Source organism: Theropithecus gelada, chromosome 2 (assembly GCF_003255815.1).
Source record: "Theropithecus gelada isolate Dixy chromosome 2, Tgel_1.0, whole genome shotgun sequence".
Taxonomy (NCBI): domain Eukaryota; kingdom Metazoa; phylum Chordata; class Mammalia; order Primates; family Cercopithecidae; genus Theropithecus; species Theropithecus gelada.
The window spans coordinates 17,348,536-17,360,671 of NC_037669.1; the positions used below are offsets into that span (position 1 = coordinate 17,348,536).

General features: G+C 38.3%; 1 protein-coding gene and 1 pseudogene across 2 annotated transcripts in view; both read left to right on the top strand.

The window, feature by feature from the left end:
- Window positions 1–12,136, top strand: part of EPHA6 (EPH receptor A6) — a 930,608-nt gene that overhangs the window by 274,534 nt on the left and 643,938 nt on the right. The window lies entirely within an intron of this gene.
- Window positions 9,932–10,680, top strand: LOC112619056 (annotated as a pseudogene). The gene has a single exon (XR_003118162.1). The product of XR_003118162.1 is annotated as a peptidyl-prolyl cis-trans isomerase A pseudogene (transcript).

Genomic DNA, 12,136 nt, shown 5'->3' on the forward strand with positions numbered 1-12,136 from the left:
AGTTGTTGTTTGTTGGTCTGTGTGGCCACTGCATACCTTTTGAGTGACTTTATTTAATTTCCAAATAAGTTATAATTGGATATTTGACTGGGTGTCATGTTGTTCATGTGGGAATAATCCCAAAGGCCCAGTGTGTCTCCTCCAAATGCCCATTTGGAGTTCCTGTTCATTTCTGATTCATTTAAGCAGGTTTTTCTGTCTGGGACAGATTCTAGCCTCCAATGTCAGGGATACATCTGAGCACTGAGAAACTTCTTGAAGGTGTAACTTTACTTTTAGGTTTCTGTTAGTAAAATCTAAATAGGCATTTTACTTTTTGGAAATATGTGGATTATCAAACTTTAAAATTCTTTACAACATGACACCTTGATATTTACAAAATAAATCTTCCGGAGTTTAATGCAAAAGATTGATTAAATATCTTATTCTTATTTTAATTTTATTTTTCTTGATTTGTAGTTCTCTAATCAGACAGATCTGTATTCAGTTTCAGCTCTGCCACTTACTATTTTGACTATTCATTGACAAATATCTACTCTAAATTTCAGTTTCCTCCCAAATGATAAGGAAACATCTCCCTGTTGGAACTCTTTATCCAAATTGTTTGGCCTATCAACTTGCTCGATCAATAAAACGTGCCAGAGGTGACATCTGGGACTTTGATGGCTAGGTCATCAGAAGCCTTTCCCCTTTTCTCTGGACTTCTTGGGACTCAGACTTTCTCTGGAGGCACTGAGCCACCATGTAAGAAACCCTCATAGCTTGTGATCTTCATGCTCGAGAGCTACATTTAGTTAATCTATCAGCAGTATCAAATGAGTCCTTTCTTCCAACCATCCTCAGGAAGACACCAAATGCATGAGTGAAGCAATCTTGGATTCTCTATCCCAGACTGTCCATATCAGACACAGAGTAATCTTAGTCAATACTACACGGAACAAAGCATTGTTCAGCTGAGTCCTAACCAAACTCCTGACCTATAGAACTGTGAGATACAAAAAAATGATTGTTATTTTAAGCCATTAAATGTGGGTAGGGGGATGGTGTATGACCACAACATTTAGGTCAAAAAAATATTCCTAAGGCCCAATAGATTGTAAATTTAATGAAGAGCTGTTAAAGGATACAGACGTATGCTTTGTACATAATTATACAATTATGTACAAATATGATTAAACTTCTATGCTTTTGCTGTTGTGAAGAGTGCTGCAATGAAAATATACATGCATATGCCTTCATAGTAGAATGATTTATGCTCTTTTGGGTATATACCCAGTAATGGGATTGCTGGGTTAAATGCTGGTTCTGTTTTTAGCTTTCTGAGGAATCACCATGCCACTTTCCTCAATAGTTGAACTAATTTACACTCCCACCAGCAAAGTTTAAGCATTTCCTTTTCTCCACAACCTCGCCAGCATCTGTTATTTTTTGACTTTTTAGTAATAGCCATTCTGACTGATGTGAGATGGTATTTCATTGTGGTTTTGGTTTGCATTTCTCTAATGATCCATGATATTGAGCTTTTTTTCATTTGCTTTTTGGCCACATGTATGTCTTCCTTTGAGAAGTATCTGTTCGTGTATGTCCTTTGCCTAATTTTTAATAGGATCTTTTTTTCTCGTAAATTTATTTAAGTTTCTTATAGATGCTGGATATTACATCTTTGTCAGATGCACAGTTTGCAGAAATTTTCTTCTATTCTGTAGGTTGTTTGTTTACTCTATTGATAGTTTCTTTTGCTGTGCAGAAGCTCCTTAGTTTAATTTGGTCCCATTTGTCAATCTTTGCTTTTTTGTGATTGCTTTTGACATATTTGTCATTAAATCTTTGACCATTCCTATGATATTTACCATCCAGAATGGTATTTCCTAGGTTGTCTTTCACAGTTTTCATAGTTTGGGGTTTTACATTAAAGTCTTTAATCCATCTTCAGTTGATTTTTGTATATAGTATAAGGAGGGGATCTTGTTTCAATCTTATACCTATGGCTAGCCAGTTATCCCAGCACCATTTATTGAATAGGGAGTTCTTTCCCCATTGCCTGTTTTTGTCACCTTTTTAAGGATCAGATGATTGCATGTGGCATTATTTCTGGTTTGTTTATCCTGTTCCATTGGTCTATGTGTCTGTTGTTGTACCAGTACCATGCTGTTTTGGTTAATGTAGCCCTGTAGTATAATTTGAAGTCAGATTATGTGATGCCTCCAGCTTTGTTCTTTAGCTTAGAATTTCCTTGGCTATTTGGGCTCTTTTTTGGTTCCATATAAATATTAAAATAGTTTTTTTTGTTGTTGTTGTTCTGTAAAAATGTCATTGGGAGTTTGATAGGAATTGCCCTGAATCTGTAAATTGCTTTGGGCAGTATGGGCATTTTAACAATTTTGATTTCTCCTATACATGATCATGAAATGTTTCCCATTTGTTTGTTTCATCTCTGGTTTCTTTGAGCAGTGTTTTGTAGTTCTCCTTGTAGAGCTCTTTCACCTCCCTGGTTAGCTGTATGCCTAGGTATTTTATTCTTTTGAGGGTAATTGTGAATGTGTTTGAATTCCTTGATATATAGGAATGCTTGTCACTTTAGTACATTCATCTTGTATCCTGAAACTTTGCTGAAGTTGTTTATCAGTTGAAGGAACTTTGGGGCCAAGGCTATGGGGTTTTCTAGTTACAGAATCATGTCATCTGCAAACACGTATATTTTAACCTCCTCTCTTCCTATTTGGTTGCCCTTTATTTCTTTCTCTTGCCTGATTTCTCTAGCCAGGACTTGCAATACTGTGTTGAATAGGAGCGGTGAGAGAGGGCATCCCTGTCTTATGCCCTTTTCAAGGGTAATGCTTCCAGCATTTGCCCATTCCATAGAATGTTGATAAATGACTCTTACTATTTCGTGATATGTTTCCTCAATATCTAGTTTACTGAGAGTTTTAACAAGAAGAGATGTTTAATTTTATCAAAAGCCTTTTCTGCATCTATTGAGATAATCATGTGTTTTTTCTTTAGTTCTGTTTATATGATGAATCATATTTATTTATTTGCATATGTTGAACCAAAATTGCATCCCAGGGATGAAGCCTACTTGATCGTGGTGAATAAGCTTTTTGATGTGCTACTGGATTCAGTTTGCAAGTATTTAGTTAAGGATTTTTGCATCAATGTTTATCAAGGATACTGGCCTGAAGCTTTCTTTTCTCATAATGTCTCCGCTAGGTTTTGGTATTAGGATGATGCTGTCCTCATTGAATTACTTGAGAAATTATTCCTTCTCAATTTTTTGTAATAATTTCAGTAGGAATGGTATCAGCTCTTCTTTGTACATTGGGTGGAATCCAGACCAATCTGTTTGGTCTTGGACTTTTTTTGGTTGGTAGCTATTTATTACTAATTCAGTTTCAGAGATCTGTTATTGATCTGTTCAGGGAATCAGTTGCTTCCTGGTTCAGTCTCCACAGGGTGCATGTGTCCAGGAATTCGTCTGTCTCATCTAGGTTTTCCTGTTTGTGTGCATAGACGTGTTGGTGGTAGTCTCTGATGCTTGCTCGTATTTCTGTGGGGTCAGTGTTAATATCCCCTTTGCCATTTCTAATTGTGTTTATATGGATCTTCCCTCTTCTTTACTAGTCTAGCTTGCAGCCTATTTATCTTATTAATTTAAAAAAACTCCTCGATTGGTTCTCCTTTGAATTTTTTTTTGTGTCTCAGTCTACAGTTCCACTCAGAGATTGTTTATTATCTTTTGCTCTCTTTAGATTTGATTTGCTCTTGCTTCTCTAGTTCTTTTAGTGGTTATGCTAGGTTGTTAATTTGAGTTCTTTCTAACTCTTTGATGTGGGCATTTATTGCTATAAATTTTCCTCTTACCACTGTCTTAGCTGTGTCCCAGAGATTCTGGTATGTTGTATCTTTGTTCTCATTAGTCTCAAAGAGTTTCTTTATTTCTACTTTAATTTCATTATTTATCCAAACATCATTCAGGAGCAAGTTGTTTAATTTCCATGTAATTGCGTGGTTTTGAGCAATTTTTTAAGTCTTGATTTCTGTTTCTATTGGACTGTTGTCCAATAGTGTGTTTGGTACAATTTCAGTTCTTTTGCATTTGCTGAGGATTATTTTCTGTCAGATTGTGTGATCAGTTTTAGAGTATGTGCCATGTGACAATGAGAAGAATGTGTATTCTGTTGGTTTTGGGTAGAGAGTTCTGTAGAGGTCCATCAGATCCATTTCATCCAATGTTGAGTTCAGATCCTGAATATCTTCATTAATTTTCTGCCGTGATGATCTGTCTAAATACTGTCAGTGGAATCTTGAAGTCTGTCACTATTATTGTATGGGAGTCAAAGTCCCTTTGTAGGTCTCTAAGAACTTGTTTTATGAATCTGGGTGCTTCTGTGTTGGGTGCATATATATTTAGGGTAGTTAAGTCTTGTTGAATTAGACCTTTTACCATTATGTGATGCCTTTCTTTGTCTCTTTTCATCTTTGTTAGTTTAAAGTCTGTTTTGTCTAAAATTAGGATTGCAACCTCTGCTTTTTTCTGATTTCTGTTTGCTTGGCAGATTTTCCATGATTCCTTTGTTTTGAGCCTAAGGGTGTTATTGCATTTGAGATGGGTCTTTTGAAGACAGCATACCATTGGGAACTAGGATTTTACTGAAGTGTGTATATTAAGAGCAAATTTTTGCCTGCAACAGATGTGGAAATGCTTGGAAATATTAATAGAAATGTTAATTTGTTTAGTCATAATTATTGTCATTGGCATGATGCTAACTGGCTTAGTATATTGAAGGTATACTACACTGTCTCAGTTTATCCAATGATTCTGAGGAAACTACTTCAGATTAAGGCAAACTCAAACTGATTCAACTTTTTTCCTACAGTTTCCAAACTCTCAGAATTTCCCCCAATCTCAATTCCAGGTTTACAGGCACATCCTTATATTAATATTGCCAATTTTATTGTAATATCTCCAAAAGTAATAGTGAACAAATATTGTATATGCCCAGTGAACTTCCTTGGTCACATTTTGTCTCTGTTTTTTGCTTTTAAAGTCAAATCCACCTGGTTTCCACCTACCCCATAGCCTATACAAAAAATACAAAGGACAAATAACATAGCATGGGTTGCTGTATTAGTTCATTTTCACACTACTATAAAGAAATATCGGAGACTGGGTAATTCATAAAGGAAAAAAGTTTAATTGACTCGCAGTTCCACATAGCTGCAGAGGCCTCAGGAAACTTACAGTCATGGTGGGAGGCAAAGGAGAAGCAGGTACCTCCATCACAAGGCGACAGGAAAGAGAGAGAAGCAAAGGGGGAAGAGCCTTTTATAAAACCATCAAATCTCCTGAGAACTCATTCACTTTCATGAAAACAGCATGAGGAAAAAGACCCCCATAAGCAGTTCACCTCCCACCACATCCCTCCCTCAACACGTGGGGATTATGAGGATTACAATTTGAGATGAGATTTGGGTGGGAACACAGTGCCAAACCATATCAGTTGCCTATTTTCTCTAAAGTTAATGAACTATAATACTATAAAATACTTCATTTTGTCTGATAGTGTGTTTTAATTTATTGTTTTGTTTTTATTTTTAGTAAATCTACTATAGGATTTTGCATTGTGTTTACCATGAGGCTTACAAAAACTCTTATAACATGTTATTTTGAAAAGATGACAAGTTATTTTAGATCACACAGAAGAGAAACAAACAAAAAATGAGCCAGGCATGGTGGCTCACACCTGTAATCCTAACCTTTTGGGAGGCCTAGGTGGGCAGATTGCCTAAGCTAAGGAGTTCAAGACCAGCCTTGGCAACATAGTGAAACCCCATCTCTACTAAAATACAAAAACTTAGCCGGGCATGGTGGTGTGTACCTATAGTCCCAGCTACTTGTATGGCTGAGGTGGGAGAATCACTTGAACCTGGGAGGTGGAGGTTGCAGTGAGCCAAGATCGTGCCACTGCACTCCAGCCTGGGTGAGTGACAGAGCAAGACTCTGTCTCAAAAAAAATAAAATAAAATAACAGAAAATGAAAAAAAAATCCACACTTTAACTCCACACTCCAACATTTTGTCCTTTTGTTGTATCAATTTACATATTGTCATATTGCCTATCTTTTAAGTTGCTATAGCTATTATTGTTTTTGATAAATTTGTCTTTTGGCTTCATACTAGAGTTATAAGTGGATTGCACAGCACAATTACAATATTAGAGTATTCTGGATTTCTCAGTGACTTACTCTTCCTACTTGTGGGTTTTATACCTTCAAATGTTTTCTTTTTGCATGTTAGTTTTTTGTTTGTTTGTTCTGTTTTTTCATCTTTCAGATTGAAGAACTCCCCTTAGCATTTCTTATAAGACAGATCTGGTGATGATAAATTCTCTCCTTCATATTGGAAGAGAGCTTTGCTGCATACAGTATTCTTGGATGGCAGGATTTTTCTCTTTAAGCATTTTAAAATGTTCTCTTACTCCTACCTGGTCTGTATGGTTTCTTTTGGGAAGTCTGTTGACAGACGAATTGGAGTTCCTTTATTTTCTTTGCTTCTTTTGTGCTGCTGCTTTTAGGGTCATCTCTTTGTTTGTGACCTTTGATAATTTAATTATTGTATGCCTTGAAGTAGTCTTATTTGAGTCATATGAATTTGGTATTTTCTGACCTTCCTGTACCTAGATGTTTATGTCTTTCTCAAATTTTGGTAACTTTTCTAGTATTTATTTTATTTTTGAGATGGGGATCTCACTGTATCACCCAGGCTGGTCTTAAATTCCTGGCTTCAAGGAATTCCCCCACCTCAACTTCCTAAGTAGTTGGGATTACAGGCATGAGCCACTGTGCCAGTTCCCATTAGAAAATGCTTTATGGAGAAGCAGTTTTTCTCTTGGACAGCTTCAAAGGTTTCCCAAGGAGAAAAAAAATAATAAAATTTATAAAATTGTGATATTTCATTGTCAGAGTAATTTCACTGAATTAGTTTAAGTGATTAACTGATGTCAGTAACTTAAACTTGGAGCAAGACTTTGTTCCAGTTTAAGACATGGGAAACCCTTATTAATATAAGTAAGGGTGAATCCATACTCCCTGCCTTTTGATCTAACAATCTTTAAGAGTTACTTGAATATTCCTGCAGAAGCCCAAGTCACCAGATGATAGGTTTTAAATGGAGCATAAAAACTAAAGATCTTGGGGGTGCAGAATGATTTCTTATGCAAAATGACAAGTGTTTTTCAATGATAAAATTTTTAAATAAGAGAATTAACCAAGGAAAGGCAATTCTCTGTGAATGAGAGCCTCATTGATACTTCAGATTCCATCTGGGTATCTGCCTTCTAAAAGAATTAGTTAACGTGCTTGACTATTCCTATCTGCAGTTCTCTCTGATTGTGTGGTTAGGGACTCTCTCTGTCCTGCAGCTTCCTTCTGTATGCAACATGTTATAATCCTTCCTTTCACTTGTGTGGATTCTCTACCTAAAGACTCTCCTCTGTTAACTGAATGTCTTTCTCTGGTGTCCTCCTGATGGCAGCTGTATCCTGTGTGACCATTGCTGTAGCCACAGGCTAGCCTGAATTCTTGTACCACTGTCTACATCCCATCTATATACTAGGTTTCTATCAGCATTTGGGTTAGAAAATATTTAACACAGAAGTTGACAGGTTTTTTCTTATTTTCCTCTCTAATTCTTTCCGCTTTCAAATGTAAGAGCTACCTCCAAAAAGATTCCTCTAAGTTAAATGCCCAGGTATTTGTACATGTTAGCCTGTTCTTTATATCTTTTGCAGTCTTTGAGTGGGGTGGTTTTCCCAAAACAAGACATTAATTTTGCATTCAAAACTTCATACACACACACACACACACACACACACACACACACACACACACACACGGTTAGTATATGGAAAGGGCAGAATTCATAAAGGAAAAGGTAAAGTTTTCAGTAAAGGGTTAGAGACTACAAGGTAGCCACCTAAAAAGAAAATTCTGTTTGCATATCACACCTTCTATGAAGGAAAATTCCAGAAGGAACAAATTATAAAACAAATATAAGAAATTAAATCACAAAAAGAACTAGAAGAAATACAGAAAAAAAAAATTTTCTGTAAACTGAGATAGTGGAAGCCTTTCTGACAATGAAATAATAACCAGAAGCTATAAAACAAGAAAGTAAATTTGATGATATGCAATAATGTTTTAAAAATTTGATAAAGCCAGCATAAGCAAAGTCAAGCAGAAAACTGGGAAAATATCTGATTAAGCACATTTCAGATACAAAAGACCTATGTTCCAAATACACAGTTCCTGTATGTAAATAAAAAAGCAGCAGAACTCCAGGTGAAAAACAAGCAGAAATATTAACAGAGGATTCATAGGATATGAAACACAATTCAGTAGTAAAGATGGCAATACTCAAAATTATTCATAATCAGATAAATATACATTAAATCTCTATTCACATATAATTTCTTACCTATTAGTTTGTTAGAAAACAAAGTGTTTGGCAACTTACTAGATTTGCAAGAATGTGGAGAATCTGTACCATCCCAACATTGTTTGTGGGAGTACAAAGTGGTATACTGTAAGGAAGGCTATTTGGTAATATATTTTGAAATATGAAATAAATATTCTTACATAAAATTTTACTCCCAGAAATTATTCTTTTTCTTTACTTATACAGTAACAAAATAACTTAGATGCAAGGTAACATTATTACAGCATTGTTTGTAACAACCAAATATTATAAAATGAAACTATTTTTCATCAATAGGAAATTAGTATATCCATACAACAAATAAAGCATAACCATACATGTAGTGTGGTATGTCCATGGAATCATTAATATGGAGTGTCCAGAATAGTCAAGTCTGTAGAGAAAGAATTTAGATTACTGCTTGTATAGGGCTGGAGAGAAAGGGGTATGGGGAGTGATTGCTAATGGATGCAAGGTTTCTTTTTGGGATTATGATAGTGTTTGAAAATTTGATTATGTAGATGTTTCTACAACTCTAAATATGCTGTATGGAATATTGAATTGCACAGTTCATTGAGTGAACTTTATTGTGTATAAATCATATCTGAAAGCCATTAAATAAATAAATTTAAAAGCTTCCTCATTGTTTACATTAAAAGTCATTTGTTCATTCAAAAAATATTTTAAGACAGATTCTGTGCCAAGCACTGTTTTGATTACTTAGGATACATCATGACTGAAACATGTTATCTGTCCTGAAAGAGACAACTGCCAAAATAGGAGGAAAACAGATGCACACATATTAAAAGTCTACAATAAAGGAACATGCATAATTCTTGGAAGCACAGAGTAAGTAAAACTTCACAGGGAAGCTGGGGAAGGCTCTATAAGAGGAGGTAACATTAGAACTCCCCTTAATGTATCAGAAAAATCTCTCCAGGTATTGAGTAATGGTGAAACAATTTAAGGTAAAATCATGAAGACTTGAAAATCTGATAAAAGAATAGCTGTGTGGAACTGCAGTGCAAGCAGGGAGTTAGGGAGAGCTGTGGCAGATGAGGCCACAGCAGTAGATAGGAACAGTTTGAGAAGGGCCTTATCTACTTTGCTGGGAAATCAATGTCTTATTTTGCATGGAATAGGATATCATGACTAGTTTTTAAAGGGAACCAGATGTTTCCTTTAGAAATCTCTTTCAGGTCACGCCTGTAATCCCAGCACTTTGGGAGGCCGAGGCGGGTGGATCACAAGGTCAGGAGATCGAGACCATGGTGAAACCCTGTCTCTACTAAAAATAGAAAAAAAATTAGCCGGGCGCAGCGGCGGGCGCCTGTAGTCCCAGCTACTCGGGAGGCTGAGGCAGGAGAATGGCGTGAACCCGGGAGGCGGAGCTTGCAGTGAGCCGAGATTGCGCCACTGCACTCCAGCCTGGGCAACAGAGCAAGACTCTGGCCCGCTTTGCAGACGCTGCCGCCGAGGAAAGTCCTGTACTACTAGCCATGGTCAACCCTACCGTGTTCTTCGACATTGCCGTCGACGGCGAGCCCTTGGGCCGCGTCTCCTTCGAGCTGTTTGCAGACAAGGTTCCAAAGACAGCAGAAAATTTTCGTGCTCTGAGCACTGGAGAGAAAGGATTTGGTTATAAGGGTTCCTGCTTTCACAGAATTATTCCAGGGTTTATGTGTCAGGGTGGTGACTTCACACGCCATAATGGCACTGGTGGCAAGTCCATCTATGGGGAGAAATTTGAAGATGAGAACTTCGTCCTAAAGCATACAGGTCCTGGCATCTTGTCCATGGCAAATGCTGGACCCAACACAAATGGCTCCCAGTTTTTCATCTGCACTGCCAAGACTGAGTGGTTGGATGGCAAGCATGTGGTCTTTGGCAAAGTGAAAGAAGGCATGAATATTGTGGAGGCCATGGAGCGCTTTGGGTCCAGGAATGGCAAGACCAGCAAGAAGATCACCATTGCTGACTGTGGACAACTCGAATAAGTTTGACTTGTGTTTTATCTTAACCACCAGACCATTCCTTCTGTAGCTCAGGAGAGCACCCCTCCACCCCATTTGCTCGCAGTATCCTAGAATCTTTGTGCTCTCGCTGCAGTTCCCTTTGGGTTCCATGTTTTCCTTGTTCTCTCCCATGCCTAGCTGGATTGCAGAGTTAAGTTTATGATTATGAAATAAAAACTAAGTAACAATTGTCAAAAAAAAAAAAAAGGTATGGGGATCATAGAATCTAGTTCATTACGCTCTTGGGAGAAACAGTGGGGATCTAATTAGGATAATGCAAAGGGGTTGCAGCAGTTAGATTTGGTCAACACTTTAACAGTAGAAAAAGACTTGCTAATGAGAGGGAAGGGGGTGCAGGGAAGTGCTGGGTAGAGAAGGGCGTGGTTCCTCTCAAGGGCTCCACCCTCAGGCCTGTGCCAATGGACCTAGGTGAAGACAAGCACTCCTACTTTTGCACTCCATATTGCATTTCCCAAGACCACCCTGGCATGTCATGCTCACATCCTGTGCCTATAAAAACACAGACCCTAGTGGGCAGAGACACAAGTGCCTGGACGTTAAGAGAAACACACCGGTAGATGAACACACAAGCAGCTGGACATCGAGAGGATGTCAAGAGGAGCAGCACCCCAGTGCAAGAGCACACTGACAGATACCCACAGGCCAGCAGGCCATTGGCTGAGCCACCCAGAGTTTGGTGGGGGCGGTTGGAGGAGATCCTGGGCCGCTGAACAGCCTGACTCCGGCAAAAAACAACCTTCCTACTCCATCCCCCTTCTGGCTTCCCCATCTGCTGAGAGCTACTTTTACTCAATAAAACCTTGTACTCATTCATTCTCCAAGCCCCCGTGTGATCCGATTCTTCTGGTACACCATGGCGAGAAACCCCAGGATACAGAAAGCCCTCTGTCCTTGTGATAAGGAAGGGGGTCTAATTGAGCTAAGACAAGCCGTCTACTGGTGGCTAAACTAAAACAGCACCCTGTAACACATGCTCACTGGGGCTTCAGGAGCTGTAAACATTCACCCCTAGACCCTGCCCTGGGGTCGGAGCCCCAAAACCTGCCTGTGTGCCTGCTCCCCCTAGGGGTTTTGAGCAGTGGGGCACTGAAGAAGCAAGCTACACCCCCATCGCATACCCTGCGAGGGGGATAAGGAAATTTTTCTTGTTTCAGTAACTTACGAAGTGTGTAGAGAAGGGAACGACAACTATTCAGGTATTTGGGATCAGAGTATTCCAGTTTGACTTGGTGATGGTGATGGTGATGGTGATGGTGATGGTGATGGTGATGGTTCCAGTTTGACTTGGTGATTCTTTCTTCCAAAGAAAATTCACCATCCTTGTATCTTCCAATCGACCAGGAGCCTTGATCATTATTAGGTGTTTAAAGGTTGAATGAATGATTGAATAAAGTCACTAGTCTCCTACTTTTACTACTTAGCAGGTTTCTATATAGATTAATATTTTAATTTTATATATGGGCATTTACAATAAGTGACATTTTTATTGAGTAGTATTTTTTTTTTTTTTTTTTTGAGTCGGAGTCTCGCTCTGTTGCCCACGCTGGAGTGCAGTGGCGCAATCTCGGCTCACTGCAAGCTCCGCCTCCCGGGTTCACGCCATTCTCCTGCCTCAGCCTCCCGAG